Genomic DNA, 21,837 nt, shown 5'->3' with positions numbered 1-21,837 from the left:
GACAGGGCACACGTGTGAAGTGAAAACCATTCCCGGTGACTACCTCTTGAAGCTCATCAAGAGAATGCCAAGAGTGTGGAAAGCAGTCATCAAAGCAAAAGGTGGCTACTTTGAAGAACCTAGAATATAATACATAATTTCAGTCGTTTCACACTTTTTTTTGTTAAGTATATAATTCCACATGTGTTAATTCAAAGTTTTGATGCCTTCAGTGTGAATGAACAATTTTCATAGTCATGAAAATGCAGAAAAATCTTTAAATGAGAAGGTGTGTCCCAACTTTTGGTCTGTACTGTATATATATATATATATATATATATATATATATATATATATATATATATATACACACTCACTGGCCACTTTATTAGGTACACCTGTCCAACTTCTTGTTAACACTTAATTTCTAATCAGCCAATCACATGGCGGCAACTCAGTGCATTTAGGCATGTAGACATGGTCAAGACAATCTCCTGCAGTTCAAACCGAGCATCAGTATGGGGAAGAAAGGTGATTTGAGTGCCTTTGAACGTGGCATGGTTGTTGGTGCCAGAAGGGCTGGTCTGAGTATTTCAGAAACTGCTGATCTACTGGGATTTTCACGCACAACCATCTCTAGGGTTTACAGAGAATGGCCCGAAAAAGAAAAAAAATCCAGTGAGCGGCAGTTCTGTGGGCGGAAATGCCTTGTTCATGCCAGAGGTCAGAGGAGAATGGGCAGACTGGTTCGAGCTGATAGAAAGGCAACAGTGACTCAAATCGCCACCCATTACAACCAAGGTAGGCCTAAGAGCATCTCTGAACGCACAGTGCGTCGAACTTTGAGGCAGATGGGCTACAGCAGCAGAAGACCACACCGGGTACCACTCCTTTCAGCTAAGAACAGGAAACTGAGGCTACAATTTGCACAAGCTCATCGAAATTGGACAGTAGAAGATTGGAAAAACGTTGCTTGGTCTGATGAGTCTCGATTTCTGCTGCAACATTCGGATGGTAGGGTCAGAATTTGGCGTAAACAACATGAAAGCATGGATCCATCCTGCCTTGTATGGAGCATCTTTGGGATGTGCAGCCGACAAATCTGCGGCAACTGTGTGATGCCATCATGTCAATATGGACCAAAATCTCTGAGGAATGCTTCCAGCACCTTGTTGAATCTATGCCACGAAGAATTGAGGCAGTTCTGAAGGCAAAAGGGGTCCAACCCGTTACTAGCATGGTGTACCTAATAAAGTGGCCGGTGAGTGTATATATATATATATATATATATATATATATATATATATATATATATATATATATATATATATATATATATATATATATATATATACTGTATATATATATATATATATATATATATATATATATACACTGTGTGTATATATATATATATATATATATATATACACACACTGTGTGTATATATATATATATATATATATTTATATATATATATATATATACATATATACACACATATATATATGCTCTGCTCAATAAAGGGAACACCTAAACAACACAGTGTAACTCCAAGTCATTCACACTTCTGTGAAATCAACCTGTCCAGTTATGAAGCAACACCGATTGTGAATCAATTTCTCCTGCTGTTGTGCAAATGGAACAGACCACGGGTAGCAATGAATGGCAACAAGCAAGACAACCCCTATAAAGGAGTGTTTCTGCAGGGGGTGACCACAGACCATTTCTCTGTTCTCTTCCTTTTTGGCTGTTTTTTTGTTCACTTTTGCATTTTGTCATTGCTCTCACCTCTAAAGGTACAGTAGCATGAGGCGGTGTCTACTGAACAACCCGCAGAAGTTGCTCAGGTAGTGCAGCTCATCCAGGATGGCACATCAATGCGATCAATTGCTGTGGCAAGAAGGATAGATGTCTGTCAGCACAGTGTCCACAGCATGGTGCACATACCAAGAGACAGGCCAGTACATGGACATGGAGGGGACCATAGGAGGGCAACAACCCAGCAGCAGGAATGCAACCTCTTCCTTTGTTCAAGGCGGAACAGAAGGAGCAGTGCCAAAGTCCTACAAAATGACCTCAATCAGGCCACTGAAGTTGGATCAGCCTGTAATTTGATTTTCCACTATGATTTTGAGTATCATTCCAAATTCAGACATCCATGGGATATTTAATTTTAATTTACATGAATCATTTTTATGTTTTATTGCTCTCACCGCATTACACTGTGTAATGAATAAAGATCTGCAACTGAAGTATTTCATTCAGTGAGATCTAGGATGTGGTATTAGGATGTGGTATTTTAGTGTTCCCTTTATCTTTTTGAGCAGTATATAATGAGGTCACTAGAGCAGGCTGACAGAAAACACAGAACGTGTAGAAACTTGAACCACAAATAGACTTTTGGATTGTAAGGATATTGAGACGTTGAAAAGCTGGGATCTGCAGCCAGCAATTTAGAAGATATGAGTGGAACTGGGAGTTTAGAGTGGCCTTCCGATCTTCTAATGTTATAACATACGTCAATATAGCATATAGGTCACAATAGAATACATTATTATTGCAGCATCTATCAGAGGTGCCTGAATCATTTCTCTTGCACAGTAAAATCATGGACATCTGCTGTACAAGGCAGAGAAATACAGCTTTATTAAATGAATGAATGAGTATGGATGGGTTACAGGTACACGTACAGCAGGTGGTCTTCTATGTCCCTCTCTGGCTGCCTCTCTAATCTAAGGATCAATAGGAATCTATGCAGTATGACGGAAGCTGATCGGGAAGTGATGGCATATCAATGCAAAACTTTGTCATACTTAAAGGGAATCTGTTAGCAGGTTTTTGCCACCTAATCTGCATAAGCAGCATAATGTAGAGACAAAGATCCTGATTCCAGTGATATGTCATTTATTGAGCTGCTTGCTGTAGTTTTGATAAAATCGCTATTTTATCAGCAGGAGATTATTACTGGAGGACTAGTAAACTTGTTGCCATGTAGTCCTCCATATTCATGAATTCTGTATAATCCTGCCCCCATCACTGATTGGCAGTTTTCTGCCTAGGCACAGTGTACCCAAAAAAGCTGCCAATCAGTGCTGTGGGCGGGGTTATACAGAGCTAAGCATTAGCCAACTGGTAAATTACCAGCCAGTAGAACAGTATACCAAAAAATACAGCACGCAGCTCAGTAAGTGACACATCTGTGGAATCAAGGTCTCTGCCCCTACATTATGCTGCTATCAGAAGGGGTAACAAAAACCTGATTACAAATTTACAGGGAATCTGTCAAGTGATTTTTAGCAGGATACAAATAACATCCTGAAATAGGGTTTGGGCAGCCCTATCATTTATTGCTGTACCTTCCGCCATTTTCTTGCAGTAAGCTCCGGACAATTCAGTCTCGCATCAGTTATAGTAAAAATCTTGGGCGTGTGAGCTGCTTCCCTACGTCTGTGCATGTGAGGTTTAATTTATTCCTACACTATCATATTCTATCACTGACGTCGGCGCAGAGGGGCTGGTGGGATTATGGGCAGGGGTTGGGGGTCATATTTAATTTTGATTTACAAACGCTTGAGTAGCCAGTGTGTGACTGTGAATTGTCCAGAGCTTCCAGCAAGAAAATGGCAGAACGTATACAATAAACATTACATATTCGGAAAGGGCTGCACAAGTCCTATTCCAGAATACTATTCATATCCTACTAAAATATCACCGGACAGATTCCCTTTAAGTGTTTATTTATATGGCCACAATTTATTGCCTGTGCATTACTTAATTATTTTTACAATTATTGATTATTATTTCGTTATAATTATTATGGTATTAGTTTTATTATTTTTTATCAACTTTTATCTATTGATAAATACCTGATAGGATGCAGCCCTGTGGAATAGTACAGGGGTACCTACAATTTGCTGGCCTTCCACAGATTTTGCATGCAATTAGTGTGCCTCGTGGCTTTGCCACCCATGTCATAGAGAAGGGCCGGCTATTTACATAATGAAAGGTGGCCAGTTGGCGCCAAGGTGTAACGTATCGATTCAAAGGTCTAATGAATTGTCTAATCAATGTCTGTCTGGCTCTGACATCAACAAATCAATACAATTCAAGAAAATGTGTTAGAGGACCACTAAACAGATGTTTGGCACCTCCGCATTTCAGAATAATGAAGGACAATTAGAGATAATCTATCCCAGAGACCGGCGCTATTTGCTACAGAACTGTAAAGTGGTTTCCCGAAAGCCCCCTACGGAGAGAAAAGGGATGCAACTGTGGACTTCCATATTCAAGTGGTATTCTGGTTTCTGAAAATAACGCATGTATCTAGGGTAATGCAAAGTTGAATAATTTTTTCATATATTTTCACCAGTATTCTGGCGTAAAACTGTTCGAAATCTCACCACGTTGTTGCAAAAAAAAAAAAGGTGCATTTTTTGTCAAATTGATGCCAGTTGCCGCCACAGCTTATTAGAGAAGAACATGAAAGGGGACAATAGACTTATTCATCATAATTAATGCCACAAACGAGACAGTTTAAAGAAATGCATGCCTCTTAAAGGGGTTGTCCAGTCACTATGTGACTACAGACTTGATAATCCTCAAATCGTGCACACTGCAAGGATTCTCCGATGCCGAGAGCGTGACCACAGGTATGTGATTTGTATAGATGCGGTCACATGCCGACTAAATGAGCGAAGCCGGACACAGTCTAGTCTGAATGTGGCCGGAGGTATGCAAATTGCATGTTTGTAATCACATGACCGCCCACTCATGGTGGCAGCACAGAAACTCCTGATTGCGCACAGTGCAAGCAATGTGAGGATTCACAAGTCTGCAGTCATACAGAGTGACTGCAGATTTGTAGCTTAAGTCCGGACAACCTCTACGTTTTTCTTCGGAAAGACTGAACATTTCCTATTAAAGGTGGTGTACACTACCGGATAACCCCAGCTTCATCAATTACGCACCCCAATAAACATAAAAATAAAGCATACTCACCTCGTGTAACAGAACCATTCCTGCGATGTAGGCACTACTGTTCCAGGGACGTGACATTGTTGGGTCATGTGTCCGCTGCAGCCAACTAGCAGTCGCTGTTTGGCTGCAGCTTTCACTATTCTGTAGAAGTGGACGTCTGCCCTCACAGGGCAGAATATCTATGAAGAACTTGGCACCCAATTGATGTAGAAAAAAAATGATTTAATTGCAATCCACAGCAAACACATATGATGTTTTGTCTCAGTTTAGATCTTCCTCAGATATACGGATTGCCCAAGGAGAATATAGGACTCAATGCTGAAACTGTACAGGATACAGAACATCTGGGACGTGGGAATACCACTGAAGGTATGGCACTTACAGAAGTCAGCACGCTGATCAAAGGAACGGTGCCACTGCAGAAGCGGAGTATTCATTGTATTTATTTTAATTTGGGTCCTGAATTGATTAAAATAGGGTTGTCCAATAGTGGATAACCCATTTAATGATAAACGTTAGCTGCTTGCTGCTGCCACTAGAGGGAGCTTACTGCATACTGTCCATTACCGAGTTCAGTACACAGTATAAGCAGAATGCTCCCTCTAGTGGCGGCTATAGGCATGCAGATTTTTCTCTTTTGACTCTAAGTCTATGCAGCTGATTTGAAGCACAATATCAAGGAAAATAAACTATATAAAAGAATATTCAGAAATATATGTGAATTGGGTCTTTAAAAGTTGATTAAATGTTAATATTAATAATAACATTTCTATTATTTGTGATTTGCGTCTTCTTACTGAAAAAAAGGTCATAAAAATTATTAAAAAAACACAGCTGATCAATGTCAGTTGTACATCACAATAAAACAGCAACATGTGATTTTTCCATTTGTCGCTTGTGTGTAATTGCTAATTGCAAAATGAAAATGAGCTCTTTTTATTGTCAATGTAATGCTCTCCAAGGAAGTAACAATGTGAAATGAAAAGCCAGTCATTTCTGTGCAATGCAAAGGCTTGAAAACGTCACTAAAAAGTGAAATTCATGCATTACTATAACCAAAGGGTGTGTAGAGGCGACGTTCGGATTGTTTCTCCAAGTGTACGTGATTCAATCACACTAAAGGAGATACGCATTGCTCTTCATGAGGAAGCAGGAGGTACAGAGGTGTCAAACTGCTCTCACACGTCACAACTTCTCAGCAATCTCCGCTGGGACCATGAATCTGACACATTTGTAACATCTTTTGTATGGTGTGTATGAAGGAATACACTACTGGATAAATCAGCCAAACTGAACACTCAATACCTTGCATAGATATAAAACCTAAAACGTAGGTGCGTTACTGGAAGTACCAGGATATCAGAGTGGGCTACATTGCAGGAGGGCCCAGTGGTGATGAGAGAAGGGGCTGTCAGAGCAGGTGGCACTGTATAGGACCCAATGGTGATGAGAGTAGGGGGTGTCAGAGAGGGTGGCACTGTAGTAGGACCCAATGGTGATGAAAGAAGGGGGTGTCAGAGCAGGTGGCACTGTATAGGACCCAATGGTGATGAGAGTAGGGGGTGTCAGAGAGGGTGGCACTGTAGTAGGACCCAATGGTGATGAAAGAAGGGGGTGTCAGAGCAGGTGGCACTGTATAGGACCCAATGGTGATGAGAGAAGGGGGTGTCAGAGCAGGTGGCACTGTATAGGACCCAATGGTGATGAGAGAAGGGGGTGTCAGAGAGGGTGGCACTGTAGTAGGACCCAATGGTGATGAAAGAAGGGGGTGTCAGAGCGGGTGGCACGGCAGTAGGACCCAATGGTGATGAGAGTAGGGGGTGTCAGAGAGGGTGGCACTGTAGTAGGACCCAATGGTGATGAAAGAAGGGGGTGTCAGAGCAGGTGGCACTGTATAGGACCCAATGGTGATGAGAGAAGGGGGTGTCAGAGCAGGTGGCACTGTAGTAGGACCCAATGGTGATGAGAGAAGGGGGTGTCAGAGCAGGTGGCACTGTAGTAGGACCCAATGGTTATGAGAGAAGGGGGTGTCAGAGCAGGTGGCACTGTAGTAGGACCCAATGGTGATGAGAGAAGGGGGTGTCAAAGCAGGTGGCACGGCAGTAGGACCCAATGGAGATGAGAGAAGGGGGTGTCAGAGCGGGTGGCACTGCCATAGGACCCAATGGTGATGAGAGAAGGGGGTGTCAGAGCGGGTGGCACTGCCGTAGGACCCAATGGTGATGAGAGAAGGGGGTGTCAGAGCAGGTGGCACTGCCGTAGGACCCAATGGTGATGAGAGAAGGGGGTGTCAGAGCAGGTGGCACTGCCGTAGGACCCAATGGTGATGAGAGAAGGGGGTGTCAGAGCAGGTGGCACTGTAGTAGGACCCAATGGTGATGAGACAAGGGACTGTCAGAGCAGGTGGCACTGCAGTAGGACCCAATGGTAATGAGACAAGGGGGTGTCAGAGCTGGTGTCACTGCAGTAAGACCCAATGGTGATGAGACAAGGGGATGTCAGAGCAGGTGGAACAGCAGTAGGACCCAATGGTTATGAGAGAAGGGGGTGTCAGAGCGGTTGGCACTGTAGTAGGACCCAATCGTGATGAGAGAAGGGGGTGTCAGAGCAGGTGGCACAGCAGTAGGACCCAATGGTTATGAGAGAAGGGGGTGTCAGAGCAGGTGGCACTGTAGTAGGACCCAATGGTGATGAGAGAAGGGGCTGTCAGAGCAGGTGGCACTGCAGAAGGATCCAATGGTGATGAGAGAAGGGGCTGTCAGAGCAGGTGGTACTGCAGTAGGTGATGAGAGAAGGGGCTGTCAGAGCGGGTGGCACAGCAGTAGGTGATGAGAGAAGGGGGTATCAAAGTGGGTGGCACTGCAGTAGGTGATGAGAGAAGGGGCTGTCAGAGCGGGTGGCACTGCAGTAGGTGATGAGAGAAGGGGATGTCAGAGCGGGTGGCACTGCAGTAGGACCCAATAGTGATGAGACAAGGGGATGTCAGAGCAGGTGGCACTGCAGTAGATGATTAGAGAAGGGGGTGTCAGAGAGGGTGGCACTGTAGTATGACAATTTGGTGATGAGAGAAGGGGGTGTTAGAGCAGGTGGCACTGCAGTAGGACCCAATGGTGATGAGAGAAGGGGGTGTCAGAGCGGGTGGCACTGTAGTTGGACCCAATGGTGATGAGAGAAGGGGCTGTCAGCGGTCTTCCCTGTAACACTTTGGGAAAGCCCATCCCCATATTTGCAATGGATGGATTGTGCACCTCTCAGTCAGGGAAATTTTACGCAAGTAGCGCACAATGTGAACCTGCACATAGCGGTCTCCCTACTCCTATTGTGTTAGGAGTTCTCTGGCTAACTGTGCATAATCCAGTTATTGACTGGTAGTCAGGAGAAATATGGAGTCAAATGGAGTGATTTATGCATAAATACTTGACTGGGTACCATCATGTCTACTGTTTCCACTAAAACTATATCCTCTTTTCTGTCTGATTTTGTGGATGTGTTCTCAGAAAAGGCGGTGCCAGGAACTGCCTGCCCACCATGTGTATGACTGCCCCATAGCCCCATAAATGTTCTACCTGGAGCGAAATTATCTAAGACCATATTATACAATCTGTCTGGCCCAGAAAGGCAGACCATGAAGGATTACATTTCTGAGAGCCTTGATAAGGGTTCTCTGTTAAAAAAAAAGATGGGGGACTGCGGGCCTGTTTAGATTTTTGCGAGTTAAATCAGACTACTATCCAAGACCCGTATCCCCTCCCATTCTTTCCCGACTTATTTAATCAGATTGTTGGGGCAAAATGGTTCTATAAGTTGGCCCTTAGGGGAGCCTATAATCTTGTTAGTATCAAGGAGGGGGATGAGTCGAAGACTGCCTTTAACATTCCTGAAGGGCATTATGAAAACCTTTTCATGCCCTTTGGTTTGACTAATGCCCCCACCGTCTTCCAACATTTTGCTAATTACATTTTTTGTCACCTTGTGGGTAGATTTGTAGTGGTGTATCTTAACAATATTTTAATATACTCACCTGAGCTCAAGTCACATCAGGTATTCGTCTGGCAGGTGTTAAAGGTTTTACAGGATAATAAACTGTATACCAAATTTGAAAAATGTGTATTCGCCGTTCAAGAAGTTCAGTTCCTTGGTTTCATAGTGTCTGCTGCAGGTTTCCGGATGGACCCTGATAAGGTTTGTACAGTTCTGGAATGGGATCTGCCAGAAAATCTGAAAGCATTGCAACTTTTTTGGGGTTTGCTAACTACTATCGAAAGGTTATCAAAAACTTCTCGTCCACTGTCAAACCCCTCACTGACATGACAATGGAAGTTATGGACTTCTCTAGGTGATCAAACTGCGTCAGTCTGGCATTTTCTTCTTTGAAGAAATTATTTTTCCACTGCTCCTCGTATTCATTCAACCCAATGTTTCGCAACCATTTATTGTTGAGGTTGATGAATCTGAGGTGGGGGTCGGGACTGTGTTATCTTCAACGGTCGTCCCCTGGTAAGTGGCATACATGTGCCTTCTTCTCTAAAAATTGTCAGCCGAAATGAACTATGATGTAGGCAATAAAGGACTGTTGGCCACCAAGTTGGCTTTTGAGGAGTGGCATCAATTTTTGGAGGGGCAGACTACCCTGTCACTGTCATTACTGATCATAAAAATCTATCATACTTAGAACCAGCTAAATGTCTTAATCCTAGACAAGCTGGAGGGAGCGGTATTGAAAGCTCAAGAGGATGCCCCTGCTTGTCCTTCAGGGAAATTATTTGTACCATTGCATCTGCGTCTCAAAGTTTTAGGGGCATATCATATCTCGGCTCTCGCTTGTCATTCAGGTAGTAAAGCAACCTTGGACCTCCTTTCTCATCATTTTTGGTGGCCAAGGTTGCATTGGGATGTAGTCGACTTTGTGAATTCTAAGACCCATACATACTAATCCATCTGGGGCTCTTCTACCATTAACTATACCCGACCGGCCATGGACACACTTACCCATGGATTTTATTACAGATCTCCCTTCCTCTGCTGGTAAGACTGTTGTCTTAGTTGTGGTGGATAGATTCAGTAAAATGGCGCACTTCATTGATTTACCTGCTCTCGCTTACGCTAAGATCCTGTCTCAGGTGTTTACCAATTAAATCGTGAAACTTCACGGGGATCCCTCTGATGTGTTGTCAGATCAGGAGACCCAATTTGCATCTAAATTCTGGAGGGAATTTTGTTTTCGTCTGAGGATGTTATCCTTTTCTTTGACGTTCCATCCTCAAACTAATGGTCAGATTGAACATCTAAACCAAAGTTTGGAGACATACCTCAGGTGTATTGTGTCAGATAACCAGGGGGATTGGTCATCTTTTCTACCATTAGCTGAGTTTGCCTTAAACAATCGTCTCAGCGAGTCCACTGGTAAGTCACGAAGATGTATTAATTAAAATGAACTTTTGTTCGTGGGAAAAACGCTTTAAGGGCCAGTTGTGCCTGAAATGTGCAAGCGATATTCATACAGTATCTTTTGATTGTAGAATCTCAATGGATAGATGTTTTTAGCATAAAGAAATAAACTCCATGTTTCAATAAATTTTGAATGCTAGCTTTGGTTGTTTCCTTCTCCCCTGGTTCATCCATTTCTCAATGCAAAATGGCAGCATGCATGATGTCCCGTAGATGGCCACAATCTAGGGGAAGGCCTAGAACAGTGGACAGGATGCTGCTTAAATGTCACTTTTAGAAATTGACAGTGGCATTTAAAAAGTTAGCAGCGATCCGAGCTAACTCCAATCGCTGCTGATTGAGCCAGATGCCAGCTATGTACGTCTTATGCGCCTAAAGGTATTGATATTTATTTTTTTTCTTCTGTAACCTTACCATTTTTGTTAGCACTGGAGAAAGATACAACAATTTTCAACTGCAAGTGGAATAGCTGTCAACTGAACTTTTGGCTGACAGCACTTTCTCTTGACTTTTTTATACAGTCGAACGCTCATCCCAGAGTTCCTATACAAAACAATCAAGTGACTGAATCACAACCACCAGATCCTTATGTCCCCATAAACATTAAATGACTGGCCAATCTGCCAAGATTGACGGCTTCCGCAGATTTATCTACTGTGTATGTGAGCTTTAAGAGTAGACCAGTGCCAGGGGTGGACATATTGGTGCAACCTGTACAGTTGTGCTGGGTATAAGAGTTAAAGAGACCCATTTCCACCTCCAAAGAAGATGGAATTGGGCATTACGATGTGCTATTGGGCTGCAAAGGGCCCTTATAATGTTTTAGCACAGGGGCCCTTTTACGTCTGTCTCCGCCAATGACCAATTCTATAAACCGCATTCAAGGTTGGAGCAGGGAACACAACTTAGGATTTTCCAGCAGGGCCCAGGAGCTCTTTTGGAGAAGGACAATATACCGTTAACAACGTGTAATTTTTCCATACAACAGATAGACGTGGGGATGAATTTGCCACAAGAATAAATCACAGAAAATGAAATGAAAAAAATGCTACAGAAGCTTAAAAAGCTGCATGGAAAACAATTTGAACTTTTACAGATACCTGCAGCTTTTTTGCACTGGTCCTCTAATGAATAAAATCATAGGGGGATATAATAGTCTATAGGTGTTTTGAAAGGCTTTTGCTATGTTTTATAACCAAGCTATTAAAAGTATGGCCCTTCTGTGACCCAGCCGCATTTCTAAGAGGCCATTTTCATCTCCCTGCCTTCCTCAGAAATAAATTGCTTCATCTAAAACAGAAAAGCACATTGGATAACCTTGCCTTGTTGTAAGAAAAAAAAATGTATGTACTGCACAATCTGTTCTGGTGACTTTCCTTAGAAGGAGACTGTTCAATTAAGGGGTTGTTTGCTTTGGACAAGCCATATTTTTATTAAAAGGGTCATCCAATGATTAGTCACTGCTGGGACACACAGGGATCAGCTGTATCTGCAAGAGGACTAGAAAGTAGTACTCATTTTCGTTACAGCTCCCCCGCAGGGAAAATGAAGCATTACACTGTGTCAGAGACACACAATGTAGGTGTTCTCTGCAGATTAATTGGTGGCGTTCCCAAATGTCAGGCAACCATCTATTAAATCAGAATTACCTCATAAGGAATTTGATATTTTGCTTTCTAAAACAGAAAGTCCCTTTACATTTTTGTTATCAACAGAATGAAATATTGTGTGGTGTGGTAACCTTCTTATTAGTGGAGTCTCTGAGGGAGTCGAATAATATTCTAAGCCGGTTAAAAATAAATAAATTAAAAAAAATGGGTGTGAAATACATGAGAGAGCATTTTATTGATTTGGTGGTGGGATTTCATTAAACTTGTTTTCAGCACAAAAAAAGTATGTCTAGACAGCGGGAAAGATTTAGAGTTATCTTCCTGCTCACAGGCAGAATGCTGAGAAGTGCCACTTCCAAATTATTCTGCAGATTCTTAAGAGCTGCTATTGTGGACTAACCGCAGTGTGCGTAGAGTTCGAGATCAAGAGAAAGCCATGAATAAATAATAACAAAAATAATAATTTAATACATAAATGTCTGAACAACATCCTTATTTATTGTACCTTAATGTATTATGTCTAGTGATGAGCGAATATACTCATTACTCGAGATTTCCCGAGCACGCTCGGGTGTCCTCCGAGTATTTTTTAGCGCTCGGAGATTTAGCTTTCCTCACCTCAGCTGAATGATTTACATCTGATAGCCAGCTTGATTACATGTGGGGATTCCCTAGCAACCAGGCAACCCCCACATGTACTTATGCTGGCTAACAGATGTAAATCATTCAGCTGCGGCGATGAAAACTAAATCTCCGAGAACTAAAAAATACTCGGAGGTCACCCGAGCGTGCTCGGGAAATCTCGAGTAACGAGTATATTCGCTCATCACTAGTTATGTTCATTACTGGAAAACCCGTTACTAAATTTAAAATTAAAAAAAAAATGCACATTTAATTCACGGACCGATGTTGAGGGATCTCCTCCCAGACCGGGACTAAAGCATCCGCCAACTCCTGGACAGTCTGTGGTGCAACGTGACGTTGGTGGATGGAGCGAAACATGATGTTCCAGATGTGTTCAATCAGATTCAGGTCTGGGGAAGGGGTGGGCCAGTCCATAGCTTCAATGCCTTCATCTTGCAGGAACTACTGACACACTCCAGCCACATGAGGTCTAGCATTGTCCTGCATTAGGAGAAACTCCGGGCCAACCACACCAGCATATGGTCTCACAAGGGGTCTGAGGATCTCTTCTCGGTACCTAATGGCAGTCAGGCTACCTCTGGCGAGCACATGGAGGTATGTGCGGCCCTCCAAAGAAATGCCACCCCACACCATTACTGACCCACTGCCAAACCGGTCATGTTGAAGGATGTTGCAGGCAGCAGATCGCTCTGCATGGCGTCTCCAGACTCTGTCACGTCTGTCACATGTGCTCAGTGTGAACCTGCTTTCATCTGTGAAGAGCACAGGGTGCCAGGGGCAAATTTGCCAATCCTGGTATTCTGTGGCAAATGCCAAGCGTCCTGCACGGTGTTGGGCTGTGAGCACAACCCCCATCTGTGGATGTGGGGCACTCAGACCATCCTCATGGAGTCGTTTTTTTAACCGTTTGTGCACATTTGTGGCCTGTTGGAGGTCATTTTGCAGGGCTCTGGATGTGCTCCTCCTGTTCCTCCTTGCACAAAGGCTGAGGTAGCGGTCCTGCTGCTGGGTTGTTGCCCTCCTCTGGCCCCCTCCATGTCTCCTGATGTACTGGCCTGTCTCCTGGTAGCGCCTCCAGCCTCTGGACACTACGCTGACAGACACATCAAACCTTCTTTCCACAGCTCGCATTGATGTGCCATCCTGGATGAGCTGCACTACCTGAGCCACTTGTGTGGGTTGTAGAGTCTGTCTCATGCTACCACCAGTGTGAAAGCACAACCAACATTCAAAAGTGACCAAAACATCAGCGAGAAAGCATCGGTACTGAGATGTGGTCTGTGGTCCCCACCTGCAGAACCACTCCTTTATTGAGTGTGTCTTGATAATTGCCAATAATTTCCATCTGTTGTCTATTCCATTTGCACAACAGCATGTGCAATTGATTGTCAAACAGTGTTGCTTCCTAAGCGTATATATATATATATATATATATGTGTGTGTATATATTTTAATTTATGTGGCATCCTCATGCCAACAAGGGGTTGCGAAGCTGTGGGTTTTTGCTATTTAATCTGATAGGAGCATAATACTGGGCACAAAAGCCTGATTACAGCGTGTGTCTCTTATTAGGCTGTGTATTGTAGTTTCAATACAATCAGTATTTTTTCAGCAGGAGATTATCACTACAGGACTACAGCTTATGTGCACAGCGTTAAGGCTAATCCGTGTAACCCTGTCCTCCACTGATTGGCATCTTGTTGAAATTCATAGTGTACACAGGAAGTTGTCAAACAGGGTGTGGGTGAGGTTATACACCAGCCCAGAAGTCTTCGCTCTGCTACATTTACACCCAACAAAACTACACCAAGCAGTCCAGTAAGTAACACATCACTGGCATCAGGCTTTCTGACCCTACATTACACTGCTCTCAGATTACATAGCAAATACCCGATGACAGATTCCCTTTAAATTAGAAGGAGAAAGATTGGCACACTATCCTATTAAAATAATTGCGTGCTTGAGGAAGGGACTCATTGTCCAGATTTGGTGAGGCAGGATCCTCAGCACCACAAAAGCAAATTATACTGTAGGCCTTTCTGCAGATATGGTTCAACGTTTCGACCAGGAGCGGTCTTTGTCAAGAACATCTGTTGCGGGAGCATGCAGGCAAAATCTAGTAGAGCAATTACGTAAATCTTAACATCTTTTTCATGTCAATAAGGACCTGAGCAAGAATGAGAAAATGTGGCAAGCAGGGTGTAAGGAATGGGCCACAGATTTCCTTTAAAGGGGTTGTCTGGTCAAAACCGATAAGTCTGCAGTCACTCTGTGTGACTGCAGACTTATGAAACCCTCCAGCATACGCACTGTGCGTTGCAGGGATTAGTCGGGGTTATACATGCTTCCAGCCAGTGGGCGAGCCCTCTCTCTCCATACACTTGTATTGAGCCATATGGAGAGTGAAGCTGCGCCCACTGGCCAGGAGTATGCATATCTCCGTTGCCTGTTCTGAGACTGGCGAATAACTGCAGCGCACAGTGCGTGGATTGGGGGGATTCATAAGTCTGCAGTCACGCAGAGTATTCTTTAAACTTAAATGAAATCTTTCAGGAGATCCATGCGACCCTTGCCACAAGTAGCGTGCAACAGATACATACTTTTCTGCTCTCAATGCAGCAGCATTTTAGAAGAAACATAGTTCAAAGTCGGTCTGAAATAGGGAAAAGAGTCAAAGGGGCGTCTCCCAACTGGCTTCTCCTACCTACTAATTTGTTTGTAGAGAAAGAGGAAGAGAATGGCAGGGAGAACAGCCCCGTTCATAGATTCAGGTGTTTTTGTAACCCCTTCTCCCCCGGCCATTTTCAGTTTTTTTCATTTTCGCTTCTTCCCTCCCCTTCTTCCGAAAGCCATAACTTTTTAAAAAAATTTTTCCAGCAATATAGCCATATGAGGGCTTATGTTTTGATTAACCATTGATGTTACCATAAAGTGTACTGGAAAATGAAAAAAAAAAAGAATTCCAAGTGTACACAGGAAGTCATATGCCGATACCAAACATGTATAGTTTTTGTTGTTTTTTTTATTTAAGTGGTAAAAACAAATTTGGAAATTCGTATGAAAATTTTTTTTTACTTTTGTCAACATTTTCTGAGACCCGTAGAGTTTTCATTTGTCGGGATCTAGGGCTGGGTGAAGGCTTATATTTTGCGTGCCGAGCCGACATTTTTACTTATACAATTTTGGTGGTGATACAGTGTTTTGACTGCCTCTTATTGCAATGTTGTGGCAGCCAAAAATAAGTAATTCTGGGGTTTCGATTTTTTTCTCATTACGCCGTTTACCAATCGGATTAATTTACTTTATATTTTGATAGACTGGACATTTCTGAAAGCAGTGATACCAAATATATGTATTATAAAAAAATTTTGTTTTATTTTCAATGGGGGAAATTAGGGGGAGATTTAAATTTTTTAATTGTTTTCATATTTTTAAAAACATGTCTTCCCTTTTTTTAATGTGCACCCCTGTCAGTGTGTGTTAAATGCCGCTGTAAGACATTGACAGCAGGATTTAACAGGCTAACAGCCATGAGCGGAGCATTACTCCACCCGTGGCTGTTAAAGGCCATTATGGCTGATTGAAAAAGATAAGGACATGACATATGACTTAAATATACGTCATATGTTGTGAAGGGGTTAGACTATGTTTCCTCTGAAAACCCATTGGCCCCGTTTCATTACTGTCTTTGCTGCTGTTTTTTGTCTGTTTTGCGCCTTTTTTACGCACCCAATTTATTATTCTATTTGTGACTTTTTTTAAGTCTATTTTTACATATGCTCGCCTGTTTTTTTTTGTTTTTCACCGCTTTGGGGGCGGAGTTTAGCGATTCCAGATGCTTTCGTCTCATTCATCAATTGTGACTTTTAAAAAGTTGCAAAATTTGGAGCAACTCCAGTCCAGTCCCCTCCCCCCAGTGTATTTCTGAGTGGACAGTATTCTTACGCAATTTTGAAAAATGAGCAACTTTTTGTGCTAAAGAGCTAAACAATTCAAAACAGAAATAAAAGACCAATTTTGACACTGCGCCTATGAATTTCAAAGAATTTGGAGCCAAAAATGGCAACTAATACCACAAAACAAAAAAAGAAATGCAATGACTAAGGATTGCAATCTGAAATGAATTTGCTCATTTACCGTATGTCCATGGTTGCGACTTTTATGGATTTTTATATTACCAAATAAAGTTTTCTATTTTTACGGAAGATCTGCACACTGGATATTTCACCAGTTTCCTTCCTAAAAGATGAAAGTCACTTAAAAAAAAAAAAGCAAATGAAAAATCAGGGCTAGAGAGTGTAATTATGGAGTCTTTCCCTGTTTTATGCTGCCAATGTGTCCGGCATCCTGACTTCTGACAGGTTACCTTTCTAAAAAAAAAAAAAACTTTCATACCAGCCCATTTTTTAAAATTCTGATCCGATATCTTTACAAGGGACAAAGCAACTTTTTTCTAGTAAGGAGCGCCAAATGATTTTTTAAAATATTAAAAAATGTCAGTTTTCTAATTACGTTAACTATAAGAATTTGTAATTTGGAGCTCTGCACTGGAAAAACAAAAGACCAGTCCCTGTATAAAATACATTGCAAATACAACCCACTATATTGGACATATGAAAATAAAAAATACATTTCTAAGGTTTGGAGTAGATTAAAACTTTAGTATATAAGGAATGATGACATATGACAGTGGTATGACATAATCTCATTATCTCGTTATTTGAACTTTTCGACAGATTGTAAAATTAAATAGCAAAATTCATCAGTGTGAGATCTATCTTCTCTGTTAGTTGACATTTTCTTCAGTTCAAGCACATCTACACTCCAGAACAAAATCCTTGAAGAATACATTAAATTTCAGATCTGTCATTGAGGGAAACACATTGCACTTATTTTACATTTTCAAAAAAGCTGTAATAACCATTAAAACATTGCTATGTGATGCACAATAGTTATCAACATATCTTACATATAAATCCACTACAAAAAAGTAATTGTATTAGATATACATTAAAAACTGTACCCCACATAAAAGAATAAACAGAACACAAAAAAAGTCCTATAAAAAGGCGTAGAAAAGGGCACTAAGATAATAAAGCCCTATCTCTTACCAGACAAAATAGGGGCACTAACATTACCCAGAAAAATACCCTAAAATTGGTACCCATGTTTAACCTGGTAATGGATATGGCTTTATTATTTTAGTGCCCTTTTCAATGTTTTTTAGGTTTTTTTTATTGTGTTTTGTTTGTTCTTTTGTGGGGTGTGGGTATATATTTAATGCATATCTAATAAAATGTTTTTTTGTTTTTTTTTAAGGGATTTATATATAAGATATATTTTGATAAACCTCATACTACCAATTTAAATGTTATATAACCGATCAACATCCAGATGGGGGGGTTGGGGGTCCCACACCAGGTATCCTGATTTTTTTTGCTGTTCTTCACATTAATTCTTTTGCTGTTGTACCATACCCAGCAGCGGCCAAAACACATTATTCAAAGTGATTACATCTGGTGGCCGCCAGAGCATACAAAAAGTGATTGGTGGAAGTCCTGGGTGTGAGACCCTCACCGATCTCATTTGATGACCTGTCCTAAGGATAGGTCATCGATATATTGTGCCAAGACAACCCCTTTATATAAGGAGGGAGAGTATTGGGGAAAAACCACGTCACCCCATCCACTCACCAGTGTAACGGAAAGCGGCTCTTGCTACCTTCAGTCAGCACCCACATGGAGGAGATGTAGAGGATTGTATAGAGTAATATTGGAGCTAGAAAGCACAAAGGTGTCTATGGTTAGTGGCTCCTGTGCCAAGTGGTTACTGCTGCCCAAGTATGGGAGGGGTGTGAGAGGAGTATGATCACCTCTTGGATCAGTAGCTCCTGTGCCCAGCGGATCTTGATGCCTTCAGCTCATACGTTGAAGCGGGAAGGGAGGAAAACAAAACAGTGTCATCCAACAGCACTGCACTCAGTAGTGTAGCAGAGAGCGGCTCCTGCTACACTGAACTGTGCTTTGACTGAGCAAGCCAGGGAGGCAACAAGCAAAGGGACCTCCACATTGGTTGTCTTTAGTATTCTGTGAATTTGAAATAGCTGATGGGTTGTCATTACAACTACTCCTAATTCCACTACGTAATTGTACCATCAGGTCGGGAAACGCTTTTTGCAGGGACTTTCTGATATGGCTAAAAAGAAGAGGGTGTCTTGAGAAAAGGGCTTTTGATGATGATGCAGTAGTTACAGTGCAGAGGAAGGTCTCAGTCATATATGTATCTATATATGTATATATGTATATATATTAGTCCTAAAATCCTTTGAGGGTGTCTAGAGAAGAGGACCTTAGACGATGATGCAGTAGTGCAGAGGGTCCACAGCTTTGTTCATATATACACTCACTGGCCACTTTATTAGGTACACCTGTCCAACTTCTTGTTAACACTTAATTTCTAATCAGCCAATCACATGGCGGCAACTCAGTGCATTTAGGCATGTAGACATGGTCAAGACAATCTCCTGCAGTTCAAACCGAGCATCAGTATGGGGAAGAAAGGTGATTTGAGTGCCTTTGAACGTGGCATGGTTGCTGGTGCCAGAAGGGCTGGTCTGAGTATTTCAGAAACTGCTGATCTACTGGGATTTTCACGCACAACCATCTCTAGGGTTTACAGAGAATGGCCCGAAAAAGAAAAAAAATCCAGTGAGCGGCAGTTCTGTGGGCGGAAATGCCTTGTTGATGCCAGAGGTCAGAGGAGAATGGGCAGACTGGTTCGAGCTGATAGAAAGGCAACAGTGACTCAAATCGCCACCCGTTACAACCAAGGTAGGCCTAAGAGCATCTCTGAACGCACAGTGCGTCGAACTTTGAGGCAGATGGGCTACAGCAGCAGAAGACCACACCGGGTACCACTCCTTTCAGCTAAGAACAGGAAACTGAGGCTACAATTTGTACAAGCTCATCGAAATTGGACAGTAGAAGATTGGAAAAACGTTGCTTGGTCTGATGAGTCTCGATTTCTGCTGCAACATTCGGATGGTAGGGTCAGAATTTGGCGTAAACAACATGAAAGCATGGATCCATCCTGCCTTGTATGGAGCATCTTTGGGATGTGCAGCCGACAAATCTGCGGCAACTGTGTGATGCCATCATGTCAATATGGACCAAAATCTCTGAGGAATGCTTCCAGCACCTTGTTGAATCTATGCCACGAAGAATTGAGGCAGTTCTGAAGGCAAAAGGGGGTCCAACCCGTTACTAGCATGGTGTACCTAATAAAGTGGCCGGTGAGTGTATATATATATATATATATATATATATATATATATATATATATATATATATATATATATATATATATATAGCTCTGGCAAAAATTAAGAGACCACTGAAAAATGTTCAGTTTGTCTGATTTTTCTCTTTATAGGTATATTTTTGAGTAAAATGTAAATTGTTCTTTTATTCTATAAACTTCTGACAACATGTCTCCGAAGTTCCAAGCAATAAATTTAGTATTTTTTTTCTGACAAAGAAAAATGGTCAAAATTGAAAAAAAACCCCAGTGCTTTCAGACCTCAAATAATGAAAAGAAAACAAGTTCACCATCATTTAGAAACAACAATACTAATGTTTTAACTCAGGAAGAGTTCAGAAATCAATATTTTGTGGAATAACCATGATTTTTAATCACAGCTTTCATGCGTCTTGGCATGCTTTCCACCAGTCTTTCCCACTGCTTCTGGCGCAAAAATGTAAGCAGTTCTTCTTTGTTTGATGGTTTGTGACTATCCATCATCCTCTTGATTACATTCCAGAGGTTTTCAATGGGGTTCAGGTCTGGAGATTGGGCTGCCCATGACAGGGTTTTGATGTGGTGGTCTCTTAATTTTTGCCAGAGTTGTATATATAGTCCTAAAATCCTTTGTGGGTGTCTAGAGAAGAGGACCTTTGATAATGATGCAGTAGTGCAGACGAGGGTTCACAGCTTCGTATATGGGGTATATATATATATATATATATCTATATATATGTGTGTGTGTGTGTGTGTCATAAGCCGTGGACCCTTCTTTGCACTACTGAATCATCATCAAAGGTCCTCTTCTCAAGACACCCTCAAAGGATTTTAGGACTCTCCCACTTGTCTCTCTCAGGATTGATGCGGTTCCTGGCAGACAGACCCCCAGCAATCATACATTTATCACCTATCCTGTGAATAGATTATAAACATATTAAGCAGGAAAAACACTAAGTAGAAACCAAGTGTCATTCCAGTTACTATCCACATTCACAGGCTCCTGAGAGCGTGAACAAGCATACTGTCCAGTAAGTCAGGCAACGGCGTCCCTCTTAATTACATGGGAATAAAAGTTATTGTAATGGCAGGTCTTTCTCACACCGTGGGTGACTGCAAAATGATTTATCGCACAAGAAAAACATTGATTTCTTTAATAATGTAAAAGTCACGAACTGGAAGTACAAGTAACACATCCACACGGCTGGGCTGCTGCTTGAGAGACAGATCAGTAATATGATTTTCTCATGATGGCAAACGCATACATTTGCTATACACGACTACTGTCTATTCAGCAATTACAGAAAGGAATATGCTCCCTGTGCGTAAGTATGGATATTTTACATATTCAGCTGTGAATTTTAATGTTTTCCAAAGTGGCAATTAAAGTGTAGAAATATGAGCGCCGATACAGTCATCTGATGCTTGTACATAGCCCAGTTTCTATAATAGCCATTTATCTAATATTTGGCTGGAAAATAGCCATCAAGGAAAAAGCTACAATTTCACTTGAAGGGGGGAGTCCCAATGGGCTGTATAGAAAGAAAAAAGTAGCCTTGGGAGGTTTTGCAGTTACTCATAACGATGCCACAACAAACATGGTGTTAAGCTGCGCTACTGCGCATGCGCAAATGAAAAAATGCCACACAAACCATACTATTGGCTGGAAATACCTTCCATTGCAATGATGTGTTGGTGACATGCGCAGTAAGTCCACAGGAACGCCGCTTATCGTACATGGCGTCCTCCACGAGCGTGAATACGATGAATATTATTATTGTAATTATGCTACTGGTATAGCGATTATAATGAAGAATGATGTGTAAGATCTGAGGGGCAGTGAGATGTTATTTTTAATAAGTATAAGCACTAAGCACTT

General features: G+C 41.9%; 1 protein-coding gene across 2 annotated transcripts in view; it reads right to left on the bottom strand.

Annotated features, from left to right (window-relative positions):
* The window catches only part of SNX29 (sorting nexin 29), a 565,512-nt gene that overhangs the window by 101,737 nt on the left and 441,938 nt on the right, over positions 1-21,837 (bottom strand). The gene's annotated exons all lie outside the window — the stretch shown is intronic.

This window comes from Ranitomeya variabilis, chromosome 7 (genome assembly GCF_051348905.1).
Source record: "Ranitomeya variabilis isolate aRanVar5 chromosome 7, aRanVar5.hap1, whole genome shotgun sequence".
Taxonomy (NCBI): Eukaryota; Metazoa; Chordata; class Amphibia; order Anura; family Dendrobatidae; genus Ranitomeya; species Ranitomeya variabilis.
The sequence above is the reverse complement of the archived record's forward strand: the minus strand, read 5'-3'. Positions and strand labels throughout refer to the sequence as shown.